Consider the following 8,959-nt stretch of genomic DNA (forward strand, 5'->3'; position numbering starts at 1 on the left):
TCTGAAAAATAAATATATAATGTTTGGGGATTTTAAATAATTTTCTAGTAGAAAAAAAAATGATTTTAACTCGTAAATAACCAAGTGTAAAAAATAGGCTTGGTTCTTGAATGGTTATGCCTTTAATATCACTTTAGTGTGATCAGTAGGTTTTAGTGACTTTTGAATAAAAAAATGAGAATGTTTTTTTTTTAACAATTATGAGTGAAACAAATAATAATGGACAGAATAGAAACATTCAAAACTGAAATGCCCCCCTACATTGGTGATCAGTATAGAAGTGCCCCCCCCACATCAGTGGGCAGTGTAGAAGTGCCTCCTACATTGGTGGTCAGTGTATAAGTGCCCCCATAAAGTAGTGGGCAGTGTAGAAATGCCCCCCTACAGTACATTGGTGGTCTTTGCAAAGATTACCTCTTTACAATGATAGTTGTCACTGTAAAAGAGATCCTTACATTGGTGGCTAGCGGAGATGTTCACCTTGGTATTGGTAGCCGGTGTGGAGGGCCCCTTTATTTTAATGGCCAGTAGTGAATTGTCCACTCATGTTGGTGGTCAGTGCCGTAAACTGGTGGTCAGTCCAGAAGTGACTAACTTTTTAAATTGGTGGCCAGTGGGAGAAGTGCCACCTTTAATTGGTGGTCAATGGAAAAGGATGCCCCTATAGTGGGTGAAGTACCCCCTTATGTTGGCGGTCAGTGGAGAAGGACCTCCATACTTTGGTGGTCAGCGCAGAAGGCCCAACCCTACATTGCTGGAAGGTGAAGATTACCCCCCATAAATTTGGGATCAGTGGGTGAAACACCACCTTTTTACTGGCGGTCAGTGCAGAAGGGTGCCCCTACAGTGGTTTCCAGTGGCAGAAAAGCATCCTTAGGTTGGTGGGAAGTAGAGAAGGGCCACCAGACATTGGCGATCAGTGGAGAAGTGCTTCTTACATTGATAGAGCTACCACTTACATTTGGGGTTATGGTAGAGTGATCTCTTACTTTACTGGTCAATATGCCATTGCTTTCTTCTCCAGTGTCAGAAACCATGAATCAGACCGAGACAGAAGTACAGTTAATCACACTTGTTTAATAATAATAAAAAGGTAAACAGAATAAACATAGTCAATACATAGCCAGAGTTCAGTAACCAGATCTGGTAGTCAGCCAATGTCAGAGAGCCAGAGATCAACGTAGTAGTACAGCAAGCAGGATCAGGAGCCAGAAGGGACATCAGCCAAGCAAGTCTTCCACAGGAACGCAGGAGAAAGTCTCTGAGATGTGACCAAAGGGGAAGGCTGAGATGAAGTGAGCTGGGCGGCTTTATGTAGGCAGGACTGATGAGCAGGATATCATCTACAGCTGAGTCACTGTGGAGAGAAAGGAGCTGGCAATTAGCCGACAGCTGAGCGGCCAGCTCAGAGAAGAAAGGGCTGAGCCCAGCCCTGACATCCAGGAACCCCCAGCAAACTCCAGGAGATCCCCAAAGAGCTGTGAATCCCTGTTGATAAAGGCTGGCTTGGTAAATATCTACGTGGTAAAACCATTTTTATAAACTTTAGAGTGTGGAATAGATAATGCCTATGTTTTTTTTTATCACTCTGTGTTCTATTGGTGAGATTACCATGCACTTCTGTTCTGGAGAATCATGTATGCCCGTTAGAAGATTTTCTCTCACTTCTTGTTCCTGTGACATCTGTAGAGCTTTAAACTATCCACAATTTTTTTCCCCCAGTTTTCCCAGTGACAGTGGACAAATAGAAAGGGTGGATTTCCCCAGCCAGAACAAAGACCTGTGTATTTTATCCCTAAATACATTTTCTTTTTAACGCTTACAGTGGAAATACTTGGCTTGATATCAGCCTCTTACAGACTCTGTACAGTAAAGATCAGACTGAGGGAGGGAGAAGCAGCACAAGTAGCCAATCAGCCCACGTGATGACCATGAACATGCTGATAGGAGGGGATCTCATCGGTCTCTGACTCCTCCATTTATTGTCTAGTTTTGTGGTGGGACAGGAACAAGACCTGTAATGCCACGTACACGCGACCGGAGTTTTTCGACGGACTTGGTCTGGCAGACTGGAATCCGTCAGACAATTCCATTGTGTGTGGGCTCCAGCGGACTTTTTCTTCCCAAAAGTCCGGCAGACCTAGAAATAAAACTGGCTTTCTGGCGGCCTCAAGTCCGGTCGAAAAATCCTGTCTTCTGCATGCTAGTCTGACGGACTAAAACCGACGCTAGGGCAGCTATTGGTTACTGGCTATGAACTTCCTTATTGTACGTCATCACGTTCGAATCCATTGGACTTTTGGAGTGATCATGTGTGTCCGTTCGTTTGAAAGTCCGGCGGACCTCAGCTACAAAGTCCGTTGGATTGACTAAAGCCTCATACACACAATCGGACTTTGTACAAACTTTCCTGTGGATTTTTGTACAAAGGGCGTCGACCAAGAACTTGTATTGCATACACATGGCAGGACTTTTTCAGCCAACTTTCACCAAATGACGTGTTTTTTCTGCTCTTTACCGCCACCTTTGGTCAACTTCTGTATTGTTGTTTGATCTTTTGCATTGGTTCTGAGCATGCGTGTTTGTACGTTGTACAAAAGTCCTATGGTTTTCTGTACACACGATCGGACTTTGCTCCATCGGACTTTTGTTGCCAGAAAGTTTGTCCATTCGCACAGCCAACAAAAGTCAGATGAAAACCGAAAAAGTTTGTCCGATGGAGCGTACACACGGTTGGATGTTGCTCCAAAACAGCTAATTTGCATGCTTGTTGTCAAAAAGTCTGATCGTGTGTACGGGCCTTTAGTCTGTCGAAAAGTCTGGTCGTGTCTACACGGCATAAGTTTTGCTTAACTGTAGCGGAGAAAACTCAGGACCTCCCCCCCGTCAGACAGAACTGTGCTCTGTGGCTGAGCAGTATACATTTTTTGGAATAGATGTAAAGGAGCATAAATCCTTTAGCATGAAAAATAGTTCCTCTCTTTGTATTTCATCTGTTTATTTAGCTTTTTTGCTTGGTGTTTAGGCTCAGTGTGTCTTTGAAAGATATCATGTGGGATCATAGAGCTGTCAGACACTTGATAGGGCAGGAACTGTTAGTCCTCAGGCAGCCTCTTATCTCCAGATAACGTAAAGCTTTATAAGGGGATCTAAACATTTCATACATAAGTCTACACATTTAATTGCTTTGACTTTATATTCGAATTGTTGATTAAATCCAGTCTTCTCTGCATGAGGATCAGGCAGTTGACAGACCAGAGACTTCAGGGAGCCTCTCGGGTGCTGACTCTCAGCTTTTCGAGAGTCGTCCTCAGACAAAAGCAAGTGGAGCTACATAAGGGAGCACATACAAATCTTTACTAACCGAACCGGCACAATTATGCTCGCTGAATTCTAATCAGTCAAAAATTTAATATTCCAGTTGTATAATTTGTTTTTACACAGCCCCCAGGGGGTTGATTTTATTTATTTATTTTTTAAATTGAAAAATGCATAATTTATTAAATAAATAACGTTTTCTCCCATCCCCTTCTGGACAGTAGAAGCTTGGCATGATGGGCATCCAGTCTGGTACTACCATGGGAAGAGGACAGTGATCCAGCAACCCCTGCCACAGGGATAATAGCCTACATGACCTTCACTATTTATGTATTTGTTTATGTGTTTATGTATTTATTTATTGTAATTAAAAAAAGACATACTTTATTAAATAAATACATAAATATATGTTCTCCTATCCCCTTCTGGACAGTAGAAGCTTGACATGACGGGCATGCAGTCTGCTACTTCCATGGCAAAGGGACAGTGATCAAGCAACCCCTGCCACAGTAACAAAAAAAGCCTACATGGCATTCACTATTTATTCATTGTAAATAAAAAAAATAAAAAAAAACATAATTTAATAAATTAATATGTGTTCTCCTATCCCCTTCTGGACAGTAGAAGCTTGGGATGATGGGCATGCAGTCTGCTACTTCCACGGCAAAGGGACAGTGATCAAGCAACCCCTGCCACAGTAAAAAAAAAAAAAAGCCTACATGGCATTCACTATTTATTTATTGTAAATTTAAAAAAAAAAAAAGCATAATTTAATAAATTAATAAGTGTTCTCCTTTCCCCTTCTGGACAGTAGAAGCTTGGCATGATGGGCATGCAGTCTGCTACTTCCATGGCAAAGGGACAGTGATCAAGCAACCCCTTCCACAGTAAAAAAAAAAAAAAAAAAGCCTACATGGCATTCACTATTTATTCATTGTAAATAAAAAAAACAAAAAAAAACTCATAATTTAATAAATTGATATGTGTTCTCCTATCCCCTTCTGGACAGTAGAAGCTTAGGATGATGGGCATGCAGTCTGGTACTTCCACTGCAAAGGGACAGTGATCAAGCAACCCCTGCCACAGTGATAATAGCCTACATGACCTTCACTATTTATGTATTTGTTTATGTGTTTATGTATTTATTTAGTGTAATTTAAAAAAATACATACTTTATTAAATAAATACATACATATGAGTTCTCCTATCCCCTTCTGGACAGAAGAAACTTGGGATGATGGGCATGCAGTCTGGTACTTCCATGGCAAAGGGACAGTGATCTAGTAACCCCTGCCACAGCAATAAAAGCCTACATGGCATTCACTATTTATTTATTTATTGTAAATAAAAAAATAAAAAATAAAACATTATTTAATAAATGAATATGTCTTCTCCTATCCCCTTCTAGACTGTAAAAGTATGGCATGATGGGCATGCAGTCTGACACTCCCATGGCAATGGGACAGTTATCAACATCCTCTACCACAGTATTAATAGCCTACTTGACCTTCGCTAATTATATATTTATTTATTTATACATTATATAATTAATTGATTACATAAAGCAATCGATAAATAATTATATGTTCTCCCATCCTTTTCAGAACAGTAGACGTTTGGCATGATGGACATACAGTCTGGTACTTCCATGACAAAGGGACAGTGATCAAGAAACCCCTACCACAGTAATAAAAGCCTACATGACATTCACTATTTATTTATTTATTGTAAATAAAAATAAAGTAATAATTTTAAAAATGTATGTGTTCTCGTATCCCCTTCTGGACAGGAGAAGTGTGGCATGATGGGCATCCCATGGCAAAGGGACAGTGATCAAGCAACCTTTGCTACAGTAATAATAGCCTACATGGCCTTCACTAGTTATGTATTTTATGTATTTTCTTATTTATACATTACATAATTAATTGATTACATGATTACATAAATTAATAAATCTGTACTTACAGTTTCTTTGTTCTTCTTTTCTTTTCTTTTTTTCTTGTCTATCAGTTTACATTTCTTTGATAGTGTAATGAACGTCAATTATGCAATGCCTGCCCATCTGTTGACAGACTGGTTGTTTACGCAGTTACTACAAATGATTTCTTGTTATGAGGATTGTATCTGCTCCTGATTTATACGTATTGTATGTCTACTCACTTGTACCATGTAATACCTTGGAAATAAAATCCGAGACCTGCAGGATCAGATGTTTGAGGTCACCACATCCCAAAATTTGTAGGAAAAACATGGAACCCCCTTTGGTAGGTGGGACTTTTTAAAAGACATAAGGACGACTTAATGTCTTTTATCGTATATATAATTTTGCAATAAACTTCTCTTTTATATGATATACATATTGTTTTTGGTCACTTAAAAAGTCCCACCTTCCAAAGGGGGTTCTGTGTTTTTCCATGTAATACCTTGTGTTCTATTCAATAAAATTCTATTTTGTTGATAAAAAAAAAAAGAAGGTCTGGGAATGCTAGATTGTAAAATCCAGGAGCAAGTAGACTGCGGATGAATCAGTGAACTTCTGGACTATAATCTCCTCTCCAACAAGGATGCTCATAGGGGATGAAAGACAAGAAAGGAACCAATAGCGTAATACTTCTTTCATTTTTAAAAATTGTTAAAACATACAAATGCCTGCCTACATTTTGCAGTGCCTTGTCCCGGCACTTAGGATGATTCGCACGAATGTCCTTGGGAACCACACACCGCTCAGCTCGCCCTGTGAGGTCGGCATGCGTTCCACTGCCACTGAAAGACAAACCAGAAGCTCGGACCCGGAAGCGATGTGACCGGAAAGCGCCTCGGCGTCAGGGCCGTCTTTATTATTGATTGGACCCCGGGCAAACATTTACTTGGGCCCCTTCCTAATGTACTCATCAACTGTTTGTGGGCACTGTGGGCTCAAGGGGAAGCTGCCTTGGGCCCTACAACAATGACTGGGCTCTGAGCAGCTGCCCCTTTTGCCCTGTGTTAAAGACGGCCCTGCTTGGTGTACCTAGATGTTTTCTGATGACGTGGTAATACGCAAACGTACGTCGTGGCGTTTTCCAGGTGACATCGCTTCCCGGTCCGGGCTTTCAATTTGTTTTAACAATTTTTAAAATAAAGAAGTATTACACTATTGGTTCCCCTCTTGTCTTTCACCCCCTATGGGCAACCTTGATGGAGAGGAGATTATAGTCCAGAAGTTCCCTGATTCATTCCCAGTCTACTTGCACCTGGATTTTTCCAATCTAACATTCCCAAACCTTCTTTTTAATTAAAGAGGTCACGGCTATCTGGTGAGCAGGTCTTTCATGTGAGCACATGGGTGTGATCTGGCTCCTCTGTCAAGTGTTGAAGGACTTTTAGCACATTTTTGATTCGTTTCATCAAGTTTTTTCACTGAAGATTTATGGACTTTTAATAGACACTCTGTTTATATCTGTAGCACTAACCCCCGAAGGAGCTGCTGGTTATTTTTGGGCTTACCGTTACCTTCTGTTCTCTTTGTTGGACATCTAGGAGATGTCCCGTGGTAGATGGCCCAGTAACTTGAGACTGACAATAGATCCACTTGAATGGATTTTATTTGCAAAACTCAGACAATTGAACAGTCTTTCAACTTGGAATCAGAGGGTTGGAAAGGAAAGTTCAGGTACTCTTAGGCCGCGTACACACGGGCGGACTGTTCGCCCAACTTTGTCCGCTGAACAGTGTTTCAGCGGACAGTCCGCTCGTGTGTAGGCTTGTTCGATAAACTAAGTCTCGCGCATGCTCAGAAAGAATTTACACGGCGAAGGTTGCATTGCAGTGTATTGGACTTCGAATTTCTCGTCCCGTCGTACGTGCCGTTCACGTCATCGCGCAAGTTTTCAGCGGACTGTTCGTTCGTCATGTGTGGTCAAGTCCGTTCATGCTAATTTTGAACGGACTGTTTGTCAAACTGTTTGACGAACCTAGTTGGGCGGACAGTCCGCCCCGTGTGTACGCGGCCTTAGTGTCAAAGTCAAAAAAAAATGTAAGAACTTGCTTACTTTGACTGCATCCAGAGAATAGCCATTTGCAACTGGATGATCACTCAGGTTGGACAGTCCTTCTCTCACAAGGCCTAGCAGCTAACTTGGTGCTTACTCAGGAACAAGTCTCTGCCAAAGACGTTGTTGTAGAACCCGTAGGAAAACTAAGCTTGAGAACACTTGTAGGATACTTGGATCTTTCAGCCAGCTTGGCGATATTGACAAGACCGGATTCTCTCGGTTACTTCAGTCCTTCCAGGCTCTTGCTAAGAAAACCAACCCATACGTGGTCTTCTTCTGAAGAGTCCTCCGCTGGAATGCTGGAAGTACACTGGGTCTCTCCCGAAAGAATCCTCCTTTAGTTTCCTTGCCTCGGGCTAGCCAGCCCCGAGACATTAAAGTCGGGTATATCCGCACCCCAGGCCATAGCTTTCCTGGGGGCCGGTCAGGAGGGCCAGGACCATGAAGTCAGTGCATCATTCTGGACCGGAACCCCAAACCACGTGACGTCTGCATCTTAAATACCCTCTCCCAGAAAGCACAGCGAGAGCGCCACTCCCACTAGGCACGGCTCCGGGAGAGAGAACCTTAAACACCTGACCAGAACATAGTTCCATGCTTGCCAGAAGAGACAGTGCCCCCTGTGACCAGGCTGAACATCGTACAGTCCAATCAGACTGATGCTGAGGCCCAATTTAGGCAATTGTACCCAAACCAAACTGCAGTTTAGGCAACTTTAACTTTAGAAAAAACTCATAGCGCATGCTCTTCAGGAGCCGCCGCTACATACCTTTATTCTCAATATTTGTTACTTCACTTCATTCCATGTCACATGGTCCAAAATTGTTTTGTTAGCACATATATTCTAGTGTCACATATCTAGCGCCCCCTATTATCACTTTCATTATTTTAATAAGACCTGCAGATTTAATTGATTCTATAGGTTCACTTTGTTTTTACCTTAATGTATTCTATACATTAAAGGGGTTATGATCCCTCATTTTTTTTATAAAAATAACAAACATGCCTATACTTACCTGCTCTGTGCGTATTTGCACAGAGCGGCCCCGATCCTCTTCTTCTGGGGTGCCCCGTCGGCGCTCCAGAACCCTCGTCTTCATCAGGTGCCCCTACAGAAAGCCATATTCCTGTGACACAGACAGCAGGATTCACCCCTGCCCTTTTCTCCCGTGCCAATTGCTCCCGCTGCTGTAAATCTATCCAATAAGGAGAGAGACAACGGCTGGAGCCGCTGTGCCCATGCACATTGCTGGATCGGAATGGGCTCAGATAAAAGGGGGGGAATCAATGCAAAATGAAAGAAAAAGAAACAAATGCTCCTGCACTCGAATATTACCGTAGGGTAAATAAAGAAGAAGGAATATAACTCGAAATGAAAACAAGGACAGAGGGCGCACCAGCCTTGCACATTACCTTTGCAACACTGAAATTTATTAATAATAAAATAATGTACTCACAAACGAATGATAAAATCAAACGGTGCAAAAGTCCATCATTGACTTCATCCAGCATGATCTGCTGGCCAGTAGACTTAGGCCCCTTTCACACTGACGATCCGTTCAGGCCCGCCTGTCAGTTTTTCAGGCGGACCTGAACGGGTGCTCCAT

The sequence above is a fragment of the Lithobates pipiens genome, unplaced genomic scaffold (assembly GCF_037356315.1).
Source record: "Lithobates pipiens isolate NorthernLeopardFrog02 unplaced genomic scaffold, aLitPip1_a1.2 Scaffold_1, whole genome shotgun sequence".
NCBI lineage: Eukaryota > Metazoa > Chordata > Amphibia > Anura > Ranidae > Lithobates > Lithobates pipiens.